At 45.3% G+C, this 14,503-nt stretch overlaps 1 pseudogene; it reads left to right on the top strand.

The window, feature by feature from the left end:
* Positions 1-334: 334 nt before the first annotated feature.
* Positions 335-9,848, top strand: LOC102731022 (solute carrier family 22 member 6-like; annotated as a pseudogene).
* Positions 9,849-14,503: the final 4,655 nt, after the last annotated feature.

Genomic DNA, 14,503 nt, shown 5'->3' with positions numbered 1-14,503 from the left:
CTCAGGTCATGATCCTGGAGTCCCTGGATCGAGTCCCGCATCGGGCTCCCTGCTCAGCAAGGAGCCTGCTTCTCCCTCTAACCCTCCACCCTCTCATGTACTCTCTCTCTCTCATTCTCGCTCTCTCAAATAAATAAATAAATCTTTAAAAAAAATAAAATAAAATAAAATAAAAAATAAAAGCTATTGCCGGCCATCGGGAGGCCTAGGGCTACAGCAGACCCAGGAACTGATGAGCTGAAGAGACAAAGCGCAGTCCCTCTCCTCCGCCTGCATGGGAAGAGAGAAAACAGATTGAGGGAGCAGGAGGCCTCAGCCCAGCTGTTTCTGCCAGGTCCTGCCCACGGTCTTCAGCGACCTCCTGCAGCAGGTGGGGGGTGTCGGTCGCTTCCAGAAGACATATTTGCACAATTTTTTACAGAATTTCACTGCCACCATCCCCACCCACCACTGCCACCCGCCTGCCGACGCCAACCTCAGCAAGGACGGGGAGCTGGAGGCCTGGCTGCCCCAGGACAGGCAGGGGCAGCCGGAGTCCTGCCTCCTCTTCACCATCCCCCAACAGGGACCGCCTTTTCCCAACGGCACGGGGGCCACAGAGCCCTGCCCAACGGCTGGATCTATGACAACAACACCTTCCCTTCCACCATCATGACTGAGGAGAGGATACCTGGGCCCCCTTGTCCCCCCTCCAACCCCTGTGTCTCCGTCTTATCATCCCCACACACAGACACAGACACTGTGTGACCCTAACCTGAGTTTGTCTAAATGTGGGAAAGCACTGGAGCTGTGAAGACCTTTGCCCAAAATGGAGGTAAGAGAACTGTGGTTGGAGTTGCAAACTTTCTGGTACAGGAGATTATGGAAGCCCTCACAGGAAGCTGCTCTCTCCCCATCTGCCTTCACCAGGGAGAGACACTACTCAGGGAGTCTAATATTCTGCTTTGGTTTCCCTGGGGGAGTGGACAATTTACACTTCCCTGGGCGGTGATAAAGAAGAAGAGAGAAAGGAGGTGTGTAGGTGGTGGAGGGCAAAGGGAATATTCCTGAGCAGGGAATATGGGGGCTCAGAGTCCTAGAGACAAAACAGTTTTCTGACTTCATCTAGAAAGAGCTTTCAGCAGCTGAGACCAGGCCTGCTAAGTGGTTCATCCAGCTGAATTCTGCACTTCATAGCTGTCACATTGATCATGCTCTTAACATCTGTTCTAGTCAATTGTCTTTTGGTTGCAAGGAAGAGATCTCTTGAATCGGTTCATGGGAAAAAGGGGTATTACTGTAAGGATACATAGATATGGGGGTGACTGGGTGGTTCACTGGTTAAGCATCTGCCTTCGGCTCGGGTCATGATCCCGGGGTCCTCGGATAGAGCCCCGCATCGGGCTCCCTGCTCAGGGGGAAGCCTACTTCTCCCTCTCCCACTCCCCCTGCTTGTGTTCCCTCTCTGGCTGTCTCTCTCTGTGTCAAATAAATAAATAAAATCTTTTTAAAAAATTTTTAAAAAGGATACATAGATTTTAGGGAATCCAGGGATGGGAAACAAAGCGTGTCCAGCCTTGTGGAAGCTGGAACCAGGATTTAGAGCACCAGAGGCATCTTTATACACTTACTCTCTCCTTCTCAGCCCATTTTGTCTGCATGTTCATCTTGTAAGATTACCACCAGTCCCAGATCTGCTCCATTATCTCTCAGATTTAGGGCCCACTACCAACCAGAATGTTTCTGTGTATCTTAGTTCAAGTTTTTAGAAAAGGCTCCGATTGGCTCAGTGCAACCACACTGATGAGCCTCCCCTCACCCTGCAACTGCAATCATCATGCCAAGGCACAATATAGTGGAATTATGTAGACCACTGCTTATTAGTCAGAGATTTGCAGAGAAGATGCCCTAAGAAAGGGCTAGAGTAAGGCATAGTCTCCAAACTTGCCTAATGCAGGATCTGCCTGCACTAATCAAAGTTAAGCCATACTCCCACTAGACAGACCCAAGACACAGAAGCAGAAGGTGCCTAAGCATGGCTAGTCCTCCTCCCTCTGAGGTAAACAGGCATTATATGCCATCCCCCCCACCAGGCATAGTTGGGGGGATTTTCTTCATTATTTGCCAGCCTCAACCCAAGTTCTAAGACGTCCTTGTCCACCCATCTTAATTTGTATGTTATGGGGAAGCAATTCTGCTTCCCCATTTCCCTTCTTAAAACTCTACATTCTGCTTTCCAAGGTTGACAATACTCCAGGATCTATCAACCTAGCTCTTGCTTTTCTGTTCAAAAGAGCACACAGTTGTTTGGGCTTTTTTAAGATTTTATTTATTTATTTGAAAGAGACAGTGAGTGAGAGAGAGAGAGAGAGCACGAGAAGCAGACTCTCCCGCTGAGCAGGGAGCCCAACGCGGGGCTCCATGGCAGGACCCTGGGATGATGACCTGAGCCAAAGGCAGACACTTAACCGCCACCCAGATGCCCCAAGAGCAGGCAATTTGACCCAAAGCTCATATTTCTTGCCATGTAGGACAAAAAATCTGGGTAAGTGAGCACCTTGGATTTCCTTCAAAATGGAGACTTGGTAGTAACCTATCATTTTTTGTTTCAATGGCTGACAAAGTCAGATGCACATAGTTCTCCCATTCCCTGAGATGTATGGAGATGCCAAGGATAATCCAATCCTCTTCCAATAGGCATTGTGGAGGGGACCATCATCCACCACCACACATGAGCATGAGGCACTAAAAGTCCTATTTCATTAGCACAGCCAAGATACCTCTTCCTTGAGCCAATAATGTCAAAGCCTGTGCCTGCACCAGAGAATATTTCATTAGGATAATAGGCAGCTTACATGTATAACCCAATGTGAAGCTGGACCTTCTGAGTTGTGAAGCAAATGAAATCGCTCGCAAGTTAACAGGGGCTGCTTAAGCAAGATGCCTAATTTCAGTGAAGACACCCCACCCAAGCCACATGCTTAAATAAATAAATATAACAAGAAAACGATGCTGGGTTTGGGTGTATGGGTTATAATAAAATCCTGCCTGAGCTCTTCTCCTTGTTTTCTTCTCAGTTAAAATGTCCTGAGCAATACCTAGCAGCTTCCATCTGAACTATATTAGAATCCTTTTTCGCAAATGGCTGCAATTTAATTCAAGCTAATTTGAGCAGTAAAAGAGTGTATAAAGTCTCCCACAACCAAACAAGTTAGGCAGAGGTGGAGCTGGCTCTAGGGACAATGGTAACCAAGACCATGGATGTCATCAGGACCCTTGCTGGCCCTCATCTGTGCTTCTCTTTGCATGCTGGGCAAGTCCACTGTGCACAGGACCCTTCTCAAGGTGTTCACTGACCCTTCTGGTATCAATCCTAATGACTTCCTCACCCGTGAGAAAAAGGGCTTCTGTTTCTCAGCTCCGACTTCAAAAAAATTCTAGGAAAGGGGCTCCTGGGTGGCTCAGTCATTAGGCATCTGCCTTCAGATCGGGTCATGATCCTGGGATCGAGTCCCGCATCGGGCTCCCTACTCCGCGGGAAGCCTGTTTCTCCCTCTCCCTCTCCCACTCCCCTTGCTTGTGTTCCCTCTCTCACTGTGTCTCTCTCTATCAAATAAATAAATAAAATCTTTAAAAATAATAATAATAAAACAAAATTAGAAATTAAAAAATATATAAAAATTCTAGGAAAGACTTATTGGCTGGCTTGAGTCATGTGCCTACCCTTGGTCCAATGACTGTAGGGCAGGGAGGGCATGAGTTATTATGAATGACCCAGCCTGAGTCTCCTTGTTCACTCCTACTCTGCAGATGTGAACAGCCCCCGTTTTACCTTTCTACTTCCTGGTTGCCTTTTTTTTTTTTTAAAGATTTTATTTATTTATTTGAGAGAGAAAATGAGAGACAGAGAGCACGAGAGGGAAGAGGGTCAGAGGGAGAAGCAGACCCCCTGCTGAGCAGGGAGCCTGATGCGGGACTCGATCCAACGACTCCGGGATCATGACCTGAGCCGAAGGCAGTCGCTTAACCAACTGAGCCACCCAGGCGCCCCTCTGGTTGCCTTTTGTTTTCTCTTTTTCTCCTTTTCTTTCTCCTGAGGCCAGTCTCATAGCATCTGTCATTTATCATAGCCTCTCTCAAGTTAGCAGGGTAGAGCAGTCCTAGGCAGCAATTCTCTTAGTCAAGCTCAAACCCAACACTGTTTATTCCAAGACATTGTTTCTTGTTAGTGGTAGTGAAGTAAGTATACATGAAGCCCACAGTGCCACAGAGCACACAGCGATATCTGGTATCTGGGGTTTCAGCTGCACATGAAGAGAACACAGATGGCAAAAGCCAATACTAACCCTCCGATGGTATAAGCCCCACGAAACTGTTGCTTTTGCAGATGACAAGCACCTTAGAGCAGACCAGAGGCAGAGAGATTTTTTCTGAGTATTCTGTATTCATGGATCAATTTCTTAATCTGGACTACATATAGATTTCATCACTAAACTGCGTACAGATCTTGTTCTCTTTGCACTCCTCTGACTTCTTACCTCTTTCCTACATCCTCTTGTTTCTTATCCTTCCATTCCTTGGCTCCTATCTATAATATCCTTAACCCACTCACCACAGTGTGTCCCACATGCCTCTCCACAGTCATATTCCATTCACGTATTTCCGTTAAAGTATTAATTAAGTCCCAGCCTGACACAGCCCCATAATCTTTTTTCAAATTAAAGCTATATCAGACAACACATAGAATTATAGAATAGCAGTTATTTGAATAAAACAGCAATAAAGTCCATTGCTCTTTGGAGAAAGTATACAAGGGCTGACATCCCAAATTCTACAACATGTGAATGTGTGTATCTATGGTAAAAGTCCTACATAATAATTATATTCACAAATAAGGATTTCTCTCCAACCAAATCAAAATTATCAAGTAACTACACTTGAAAGCTGAATTCATTTGTATATATATTAACACATCTAGGGGGAATTCCCTAATTGTCCTGGTCATTCCAGCCCCTTTTCATTTTTTTGTTAACAAAAGAAATGACAGTTTTAAAATCCACTCAGAAGTGTATAAAAATTAGGTCTTACTCGTAAAAGAAATGCCACATCTCTTTATTATTTTGACTTAATTTTAATGGCACATCTGTCAGCAATATGATTTTTCTGCAGGTTCTAGAGCTGTTTTACTCCACCTAGAATGGAAATACTTTCACAATGACAGTGTTTTCTTCATACTCATTAAAAAGAGCAACAAAGGGGCGCCTGGGTGGCTCAGTTGGTTAAGCGACTGCCTTCGGCTCAGGTCATGATCCTGGAGTCCCTGGATCAAGTCCCGCATCAGGCTCCCTGCTCGGCAGGGAGTCTGCTTCTCCCTCTGACCCTCCCCCCTCTCATGTGCTCTCTCTCTCTCTCTCATTCTGTCTCAAATAAATAAATAAAATCTTTTTTAAAATTTTTTAAAACTAAATAAATAAAAAGAGCAACAAAATTTAAACTATCAGTTACAGTATCCAATTGCTGTTTATTTCAGGATTGCAAATAACCACAACCTTCTCAAATTTGGTTATGGGAAGTTAATGGAAGGATGCAAGAGTGTTTCACAGAACCCAAGGTCAAGAACTTGAGCCCAGCCTTTTGAGAGACTGGGATCAGGTAGCTGAAGGGAGCTCTCCAACCTGATTTCTCTGGCACTGACTGAGCTCTCACCCTGACTTCTCTCTGACTAGAGTACTTCATTCTCCCCTCTCCCTGCTCCCTCTCCCACTCTCTCGTATTTCAACTCCACTTCTACATTGTGCCAAACTTGGCCCTCTCACCCTATTTTAGGTATCCTTATAAATCTTGCTTCTCTGAGTCACATTCCCAAATCTGTAATAAAAATATTCTGATTAGCCCAATCCAGCTCCTGGGTCAGGTTTCTTCAGCTATGCCCAGAGAAGGTCAGGTTCAAGAGCTCTAAAGGAGGGTGAGTGGCCAGGGAAGGTTAGTGGTTAGTGGCCAGGGAAGGGGGAGTAGTCTGAGCTGGCATCCCAAAAGGCAACTTTTACGTGTTTTGAAGTAATATGAATCAATCTCACCACGAGAAAGTGATGAGAAAGATTGTGTGGCAGGGGGAGGGAAGCACTCTCTATGTGCTGGTCCCAATTCAGGACCCTCAGCCCCACCAGGAGAGGGGTAGTGGTGCTTCCCTGGGGCCAGTCCAGCTCTCCTTGACCCAGCTCTTCTTTCCTCACTGTGGGACCTTGTGTGCACACACAAGACCTTGCCCCCGTTGAGCCAATCCATCTTCATGGCAGGAATGCTAGTTGCAAGCTTGATGTTTGGGACCTTGGCAGGCAGGTCCATGCTGGATCAGGAGCAAAGGGCTCTCTAGGCTGGACATGGAAGGGAGACTGGCATCCCTGAGGATCCAGGGAGGGACACATGACTGATCCACCCAAGTCTGACCATGTCTAGAAAGTCTGTAGGAATCACACAGCAGTCCATTAGCACTTCCCATGCTTCACTTCACTTCAGTGTGAAGCCAATACGAGTGGAGTGGTACTGTTATCTGCATTTTGCCAATGAGAAAACTGAGGTTCAAGGGTATTAAATAATATGTCCAAACTGTCTAGAAGGAACCCAAGAAAATTGTCAGTTGTGAATTCTGAGGAGTGGAATTGGACAGAAGAGAAGTTTTCACTTTTCATTAATATATTTTTTAACTTTTGTGGTAACTTATTATTTTATGACTGTAACAAGTAAATATTTAATGTTTACTTTTTTAAAAGAAAAAAGTACAGTCACATAGCTAGAAAGTGACAAAGAAGGACAAAAATCTAGATTCCCTGACTCAGATCTACAACTTACTGTGAGCTCATGGGAAAGTTACACAACCTCTCTTAGACTTGGTTTTTCCATCTATAAAATGGAGGTGTTGGTCTAAAAAATAAAATTTGCAAATATTAGAAATGTCATAGCAGATCAAAGGTACTCAAAATCAGCTTTATTCTTTACAAAATATAAGCCACAGCCATATCCATTTTCCAAAGCATAAACATCACAAAAGATTTTTTAAAAAATTAAAGATCACTATCTCTTGGGAGAGGTCTGAGAGGAGTCACTATAGACCAACAGCCAAAGTACCAACCACATCTCAGAGCACTGGAAGCATTCCAAGCCTTGGAAACTTGTTAAAAATTAGATTTCTAGCTTACCTTACAGGACATGACTGGGACTCATCATCCAAGTTGTTTTAAACATAGCGTTACGATTCTGATGAGAGGGTGTGGGCCCCTCCACCGAGGTGCTCGGGGATGTGTCAGGACCCTGGACAGCGGCAACACAACAAGCCTCCCAATACTCAGGGCCCTAAGATGCCAGCCCTCACCTTATCATTCCCCACTTTCCATCTCAGCACCCACCTCATGTCACATTTGGGCAACCTCACATGTATCTATTAGGTTCCCAGGGCACCAAGGGCAAGACAGCCAGGGAAACAGGCCAGAGGAGGAAGCAATGTGCTCTCTGTACATGTTTCCTCTCCCCACCACAGGCTGGGCTCCCCAAAGGTGCTGATCTGGACCTATCTGCAGTTAGCGGTGTCTCCTGCCTTCACACCCAACTTCCCCCCCTACTGTGCTTGCCGCTTCCTCTCGGGCATGGCTATGAATGGCATCAGCAGCAACTCTCTGATGTTGAGTGAGAAGGGCCCTGGGAGGGCCAGTCTCCTGGGGACTCCTGAGTCACAGGGTTTCAGTGGACCAGGACACCTGACAAATTCAGACCTCAGCTCCTTCCCTGAGTGAAAACAGAGTTCACCTTTCCCAGCATCCCTGCCTATCAGGACCTTTCCTGGAGTAGGCTGAGCCCAAGGCAGAAAGAAACTGAGATTACAGCCTCTTTGGAGGCTCTGATCATTTGGGGCTGGAATCCATCCCAGATATTTAGGGATCCCTGAAATAATGAACTGAGTAAAGACTTGATAGAGATTAGGTGGGGTTCCTTAAAGAGGCCAATCAAACTGTGAGCCTTTAATTCAACATTCATTTACTGAACACAATTTCTTTTTCTTTAAGATTTTATTTATTTATTTGACACAGAGAAAGAGAGAGAGAGCACAGGCAGGAGAAGCAGCAGACAGGGAGAAGCAGGGAGCCTGATGCGGGGCTCAATCCTAAGCCGAAGGCAGAAGCTTTACCAACTGAGCCACCCAGGCACCCAACTGGAAACAATTTCAAAAGGAATTTTGTGTCAGACCCTGCACTGGGGATACAAAGTGAACAAGAGGACACTATCCATGACCTCAAAGAGTTAACAGTCTACCGGGGGAGACTGCCAAGCAGTTACAAATTAGTGTGTTAAAAGCTGTGACGGGGGCCATCCTGGGTGATGTGGGAGCTCAGAAGTGGGAAAATCTCCCCAGAAGAAGTGATATCTAAGGGGCGCCTGGGTGGCTCAGTCGTTAAGCGTCTGCCTTCGGCTCAGGTCATGATCCCAGGGTCCTGGGATCCAGCCCTGCATCGGGCTCCCTGCTCCGCAGGAAGCCTGCTTCTCCTCTCCCACTCTCCCTGCTTGTGTTCCCTCTCTCGCTGTCTCTCTCTCTGTCAAAAGAAAATTAAATATTTAAAAAAAGAAGAAGAAGTGATATCTAAGCTCAGAATTGACTGAAAATCGAGGCAGAAAGTGAAAGGGAGTAAGCTTCTGGGGCAGAGTTCTAGACAAAAAGAATAGAATATACAACAGAATATACAGGGGCCAGAAAGTATGACCCACTGGAGGAAATAAAAGTGGTATAGGATGCCCTGAGGGCAGGGCTCATTCATCTCTATTTCCCAGGGCAAGCAAAGGGCATGGCACAGAGTTGCCAACCCTAAATGTTTGTTGAATTAAAATGAGTTGAAGGAAGTGCAGAAGGAGTAACTATAGGCAAAAGTGGTTTGGGGGAAGCCAGGAAATATGAATGTTTGGGTTGGGGACACTGAATTGGAGTATGCCTTGGAATTCAGAGCCTTCCAGCCCATCCCTTGCTCCACACACACGCTGAACCTTGCCAATGATCAAACGACCTTTGCTTTACCCTCTGAGGGGCCTGGAGGTGCAGAGTAGGACTGAGCTCAAGAGAAGAGTCCTTCTGCTCCAATGTGAGGATCCTCATAATCACCTGGAAGTGACTACCACCCCCCACACGCACACAAACCTACACAAACCCTGACTGATCTGAGTTCTGCTCTTCTCCCCAGGCCTGGAGTGGCTGCCCGTCCATGCCCGACCAGGTCTGAGCCTCCTAATTGGATTTGTACCCTGACTTGGCCAGTTCTTCCTGCTGGCGTGGCTTATGCTGTGCTCCACTGGCTCCACCTGCGCTGTTGGTCTCTCTGCCTTTCTTTGTCTTCTCCATCTACTCCAGGTGTGTGGGGCCTGAGGGTAGGGTGGAGGGTTCACAATAAGTGGATAAGATGGGCAGAGCATCTCCTAGAACTCCCTCTCTTCCCCCCTAGTATCAAAGCAGGTGAAAGCAAAAAGAATCAATGCTCAGTTTGATAGGTGGGGAAGACCACGGCCCAAAGAGGAGAAAGACTTGTTCCAGGTCTCCCAAGAAGACAGTAGCAATCCTTAGAGTAGAACCCAGGGCTCCTAACTCCCAGGCCAGAATTATTTCCACCTCTCCAAGGTGTCTTCCTGCTCTGCCCTGTGCCCTTCTCAGGCAACCACAACTCCCGTCAACCCAGGCTGAAGTGGTGTTCGCTCCTGCCCCCCACCCACAGGTTCTTCATTGAGTCTGCCCTCTGGTACTCCTTCTCGGGGAGGTTGAATCTCACCCCAATGGCCCTGCAGAGAGTGACCCAGATCAATGGGAAGCAGGAAGAGGATGCCAAGCTGAGTAGGAGGTGAGAACCTGGGACTTTCGGTGACACCTCAGGAGGGCTCTGCCTGCCCTTACCGTTGGCCTAGAACCCAGGACATCTGGTGCTTCCCAGGGCAGGGAATGGGGATATGGGTCCCTAGGGGGAACCCAGGCCCTGAGCCTCATCTATCCAAGCAGCTGCTCCAGATGAGTCTGTGGAAGGACCTAACCAAGGGCCTAGCCCAGCCCTCAATATTGCAGCTACTGTGTTCCCCTCCTGTTCATCCCCTCTGCCTCTGCCTCATGCCACTATGGTAGGTCCATTCTTGTTCAGGTAAGAGATGGAAAAACTGATAGACAGATACAGACTAAGAAAACAGGACAGGCTGAGAAGGTGAAAGGCTGAGGGAGGGGAAAAGGACACAAGTGCCCTGGAGGCTCAGAGGGTTCTACCTCTCCAGGGAAAGCTCAGCTGTCCCTCAAAATCTGAAGTTCTTTGCTCCCCTCCCAAGAGTTTTGAGCTCAGCCCCACTGACCTTGGGGGAAAAAGAAACAGCTACCCTCAGAAGCCCTAAGAGCTGTGTGTCATAGGCCCTCATATTCCCCTGAAGATGTCTGTATTCTTCTATAGCGGTGCACATTGCCACATATTTAGCAGCTGAAAATAGCACACATTTATTATCTCCCTTTTACTGTGGGTCAGGAGTCAGACCACAGCTTAGCTTGAGTCCTCCACTTAGGGTCTTACAAGGCTGAAACCAAGGAAGCAGATGGTCTGCATTCTCATCTAGAGGCTCAACTGGTAAATAATCCACTTCTAACCAAGCTCACTCAGGTTGCTGCCTGAATTCATTCCCTTGCACATGTAGGACCCAGGGCCCTGGCTTCTTGCTGGCTGTTGGCTAGAGGTTGTCCTGAGCTTCTAGGGACTGTGTCCTCAGCTCCTTACCATGGGGGCTTACCCAACATGGCTGCTTACTTCATCATGCCAGCAAGTAGAGTCTCAGAGTGGGTCTGCAAGCAGGGGCCACCCTAGAGTCTGTCTGCCACAATGTCTTCCTAAACACTGCGCAATATGTCCATGACAATGCAGTCATTTGCAGTTGACAAGGGTAGAGCCATGACCTCACATGATTTGCGTATTTCCATAATAGCTCTGAAGGAAAACTTACAGGTAATCCATGTTTATAAAGTAATAGTAGGCAGTAGGAATAAGCAGACAAAAATATTTTAATGATTTCCTAACCCTATCTTTCAGAAACAACCACCATTAACCTACTGGCATATGTCTGTCCAGACTTTTATTGTTTTCACATGAAAAACATACAAACACACTGTAATTTACATTACATGTAGGTACAAAAATGCAACCATTCCATACTCTTCCTACAGCACTAGACTCTTTTTTTTAATTCTTTTTTTTTAAGATTTTATTTATTTATTTGAGAGAGAGAGTGAGAGAGAGAAAGAGCACAAGAGGGGGGAGCGGGAGAGGGAGAAGCAGACTCCCTGCCGAGCAGGGAGCCCGATGCGGGACTCGATCCTGGAACTCCAGGATCATGACCCGAGCCGAAGGCAGTCGCTTAACCAACTGAGCCACCCAGGCACCCTAGAATCTTTTTTATTCATTTTTTTGTATTTATTCATTTAAGTAATCTCTACACCCAACATGGGGCTCGAACCCATGACCCTGAGATGAAGAGTCACACACTCCTCCAAAAAAGCCAGCCAGACGCCCCTAGAATTGGTTTTTCCTTCATATTTCATGAACATCTTTCCATATCAATAAATGTAGACTTACATGGTTGACCCTGTATTCTCACTAATAAACCACCTCCAAATGGGCTCTACTCTCTTTGGCTGTGCAAAGGGCTGGGAGAGCAATGAAGGCGGCAGGTTTCCAAGGTGACAAGCAACTCAAGCCGACTCATAAAAGACATTAGGAAAATGAGGCTCCACCTGTTTCCAGTCTAGGCTATGCAGAAGTTGTAAGAGATAGGAGTGGTGGGGCAATTCATTGGCATGTGGTTTATTCGTGCTAGTTGTTCCCTTGCCAGTAGCAGAAATAACAGACTCTAGAAGTTTGAGGGCACATGGGTTAGGTATATTCTTTATATCCACCGCTCGAACCCTCCACCATATTATTTTATTCATGTTCTGCACACAAACACTTCCCAAACTCCATGGCTTTCTCTTCCCTTCCCTCTTCTCTTACACACACACACACACATTTAAAAAAAGCACTGCTTCTTCCTCTTTCTCATTTGCATGTCTCCAAGCATCTTGCTCCCCAGCCTTTTGGGCTGTTGTTGATGGAGATTATTGTGTTGATCCAATTGTACCAACTGAATGTCTTCCCTCTCTAACAAAAAAACATCACAAACAAAACATTGCCAAACATACAAGACCACTTGTAAGATCTCTTATGCACATTCACTGGACGTATTCCCTTTCCTGGTGGTTTCTCCCTGTGTAATTACAATAAATTTACCCCCACCCTCATCAGAATTCCATATTAAAAGATTACACAGTATCCCATAATTTTGTAACTTATATTACTAGTATGAGTGGTGAACACGAGGCTCTTTCCTGCTCTTCTTAATTATAGACAAGGCTGCCATAAGTATCCATATACATGCATCCCGAGCATCTGTCTGATATCCTGTGGATAAAGCTTTAAAGTGTGCTCGTTAGGCCAAAGGCATGAAAATATGTAAGGCTTTTCACAGATACTGTCAACCTACTCTCTGGAAAAGTAATATTTTTTGAAAGTGTATAAGATACCTTCACCAACAATGAGTACTATTGCTCTTAGAAGTAGAAAATAGTATCTTGATGTTTTAATTCACATGTATTTGATTCTGGAGGAAGTTGAACATTTCCTTCATATGATTTTGATCTATTCATAATTTCTTTTTCAAAAACTTCCTATTCATATCCCTTGCTCACTTTTTTCTTTTTATTGACTTGTTAGAACCCTCTTTTACATTAAAGATGCTAACCTATTACCATATATAACCAATATTTTTTGGATTGTAAAATCTCTTTTGAATGTATCACTTTTTAAAAATTAAGGAACTTTTAGGGTGCCTGAGTGGCTCAGTTGGTTGAGTGTCTGATTCTTTTTTTTTTTTTTAAAGATTTTTTTTTCTTATTCATGAGAGACAGAGCGAGAGAGAAAGGCAGAGGGAGAAGCAGGCTCCCAAGGAGCAGGGAGCCCGATGCGGGACTCGATCCCAGGACCCCGAGATCATGACCTGAGCCGAAGGCAGACGCTTAACCATCTGAGCCACCCAGGCGCCTGAGTGTCTGATTCTTGATTTCGGCTCAGGTCATGATCTCACTGTTGTGAGATCCAGCCTCATGTCAAGCACAGTGTAGAGTCTGCTTGAGATTCTCTCTCTCTCCTTCTCCCTCTGCCCCTCCTCCTGCTCTCTTTCTGTCTCTCAAATAAATAAGTAAATATCTTTTAAAAATTAAAATTAATGAACTTTTATTTATTTATTTATTTAAATCTATCCTTTTTTTTTTTTTAATTCAGCTTCCATGTTTCAGATTACATTTAGGTTATTCTCCTCCTGAGTATAAACTATTCCCCTAGATTTTCTTCAAGCATGTTTATATTTGTTTAGGCTTTTATATTTTGACATAATCCATCTGAAATATAGTTGAACATAAGTTAAGAAGTAGGATTCTATTTTTTCCCCTAGATTAGTAAATTGTCCCAAACCCACTTAATCAATATCCCAACCTTTCCTGGCTGGTGTGAAACACTACACTTATCACATATTGTTTCTGGACTCTTAAGTCCCATTGACCTGTCTGTCTATTCTGGTGCCAATACTATTCTGATTGATTCTTAATCAGAGAGTGGCTCATATAAGATTGTCTTCTGCGGACAACCTCTCACTGTGCCCTTCACCAACCTTGCGGCAGGACACAGCACCTCATTGCATCTCTAAGGAACAAAGCTGCCCCACAAAGTGTCACTAAACATTATTGATTTTATGAATACTTCATGGAGAGATGGAAAAGATGCTTATATCATATACCACACAGCCAAAAAACTTAATAGGCATTTCTGCTCTCCCTCAAATTCATCCTTGGCTAACAACCATTGATTCTTGCCCTCCCTCTCCTGACACTTCTTCCACGTAACCTCTAAAATCTGCTACCAAGAATTCATCTCTAGTTGTAGTTTGCATACATCACCCAGCAAAGCAAAACTCCTGCCATGAAATGAATTCTTCTTTCTTAGAATTCATCAGTTATTACTTGAACATCCCTAGGAGGAGGGGTCTTTCAAAAACACCTTCTCCCTCCACCTTCTCCCAGTGCAATCAACTAATCAAAAGCATGCACCTATCAAAAGCAGGTCTCTTAACACAGGGAATTGGGGGGCGTGTTGACGAGAAGACCTAAGTAAAAAACATTACTTTCTCCTACATAATTATACATAATTATAAAAAGTAGTCTAATATGTGATAGATAATCATCTCTTTTTTTTTTTAAAGATTTTATTTATTTATTTGAGAGAGAGAGAGAATGAGAGACAGAGAGCATGAGAGGGAGGAGGGTCAGAGGGAGAAGCAGACTCCCTGCCGAGCAGGGAGCCCGATGCGGGACTCGATCCCGGGACTCCAGGATCATGACCTGAGCCGAAGGCAGTCGCTTAACCAACTGAGCCACCCAGGCGCC

This window comes from Leptonychotes weddellii, unplaced genomic scaffold (genome assembly GCF_054177405.1).
Source record: "Leptonychotes weddellii isolate Sample4059 unplaced genomic scaffold, ASM5417740v2 HiC_scaffold_748, whole genome shotgun sequence".
In the NCBI taxonomy this organism is placed as follows: domain Eukaryota; kingdom Metazoa; phylum Chordata; class Mammalia; order Carnivora; family Phocidae; genus Leptonychotes; species Leptonychotes weddellii.
The sequence above is the reverse complement of the archived record's forward strand: the minus strand, read 5'-3'. Positions and strand labels throughout refer to the sequence as shown.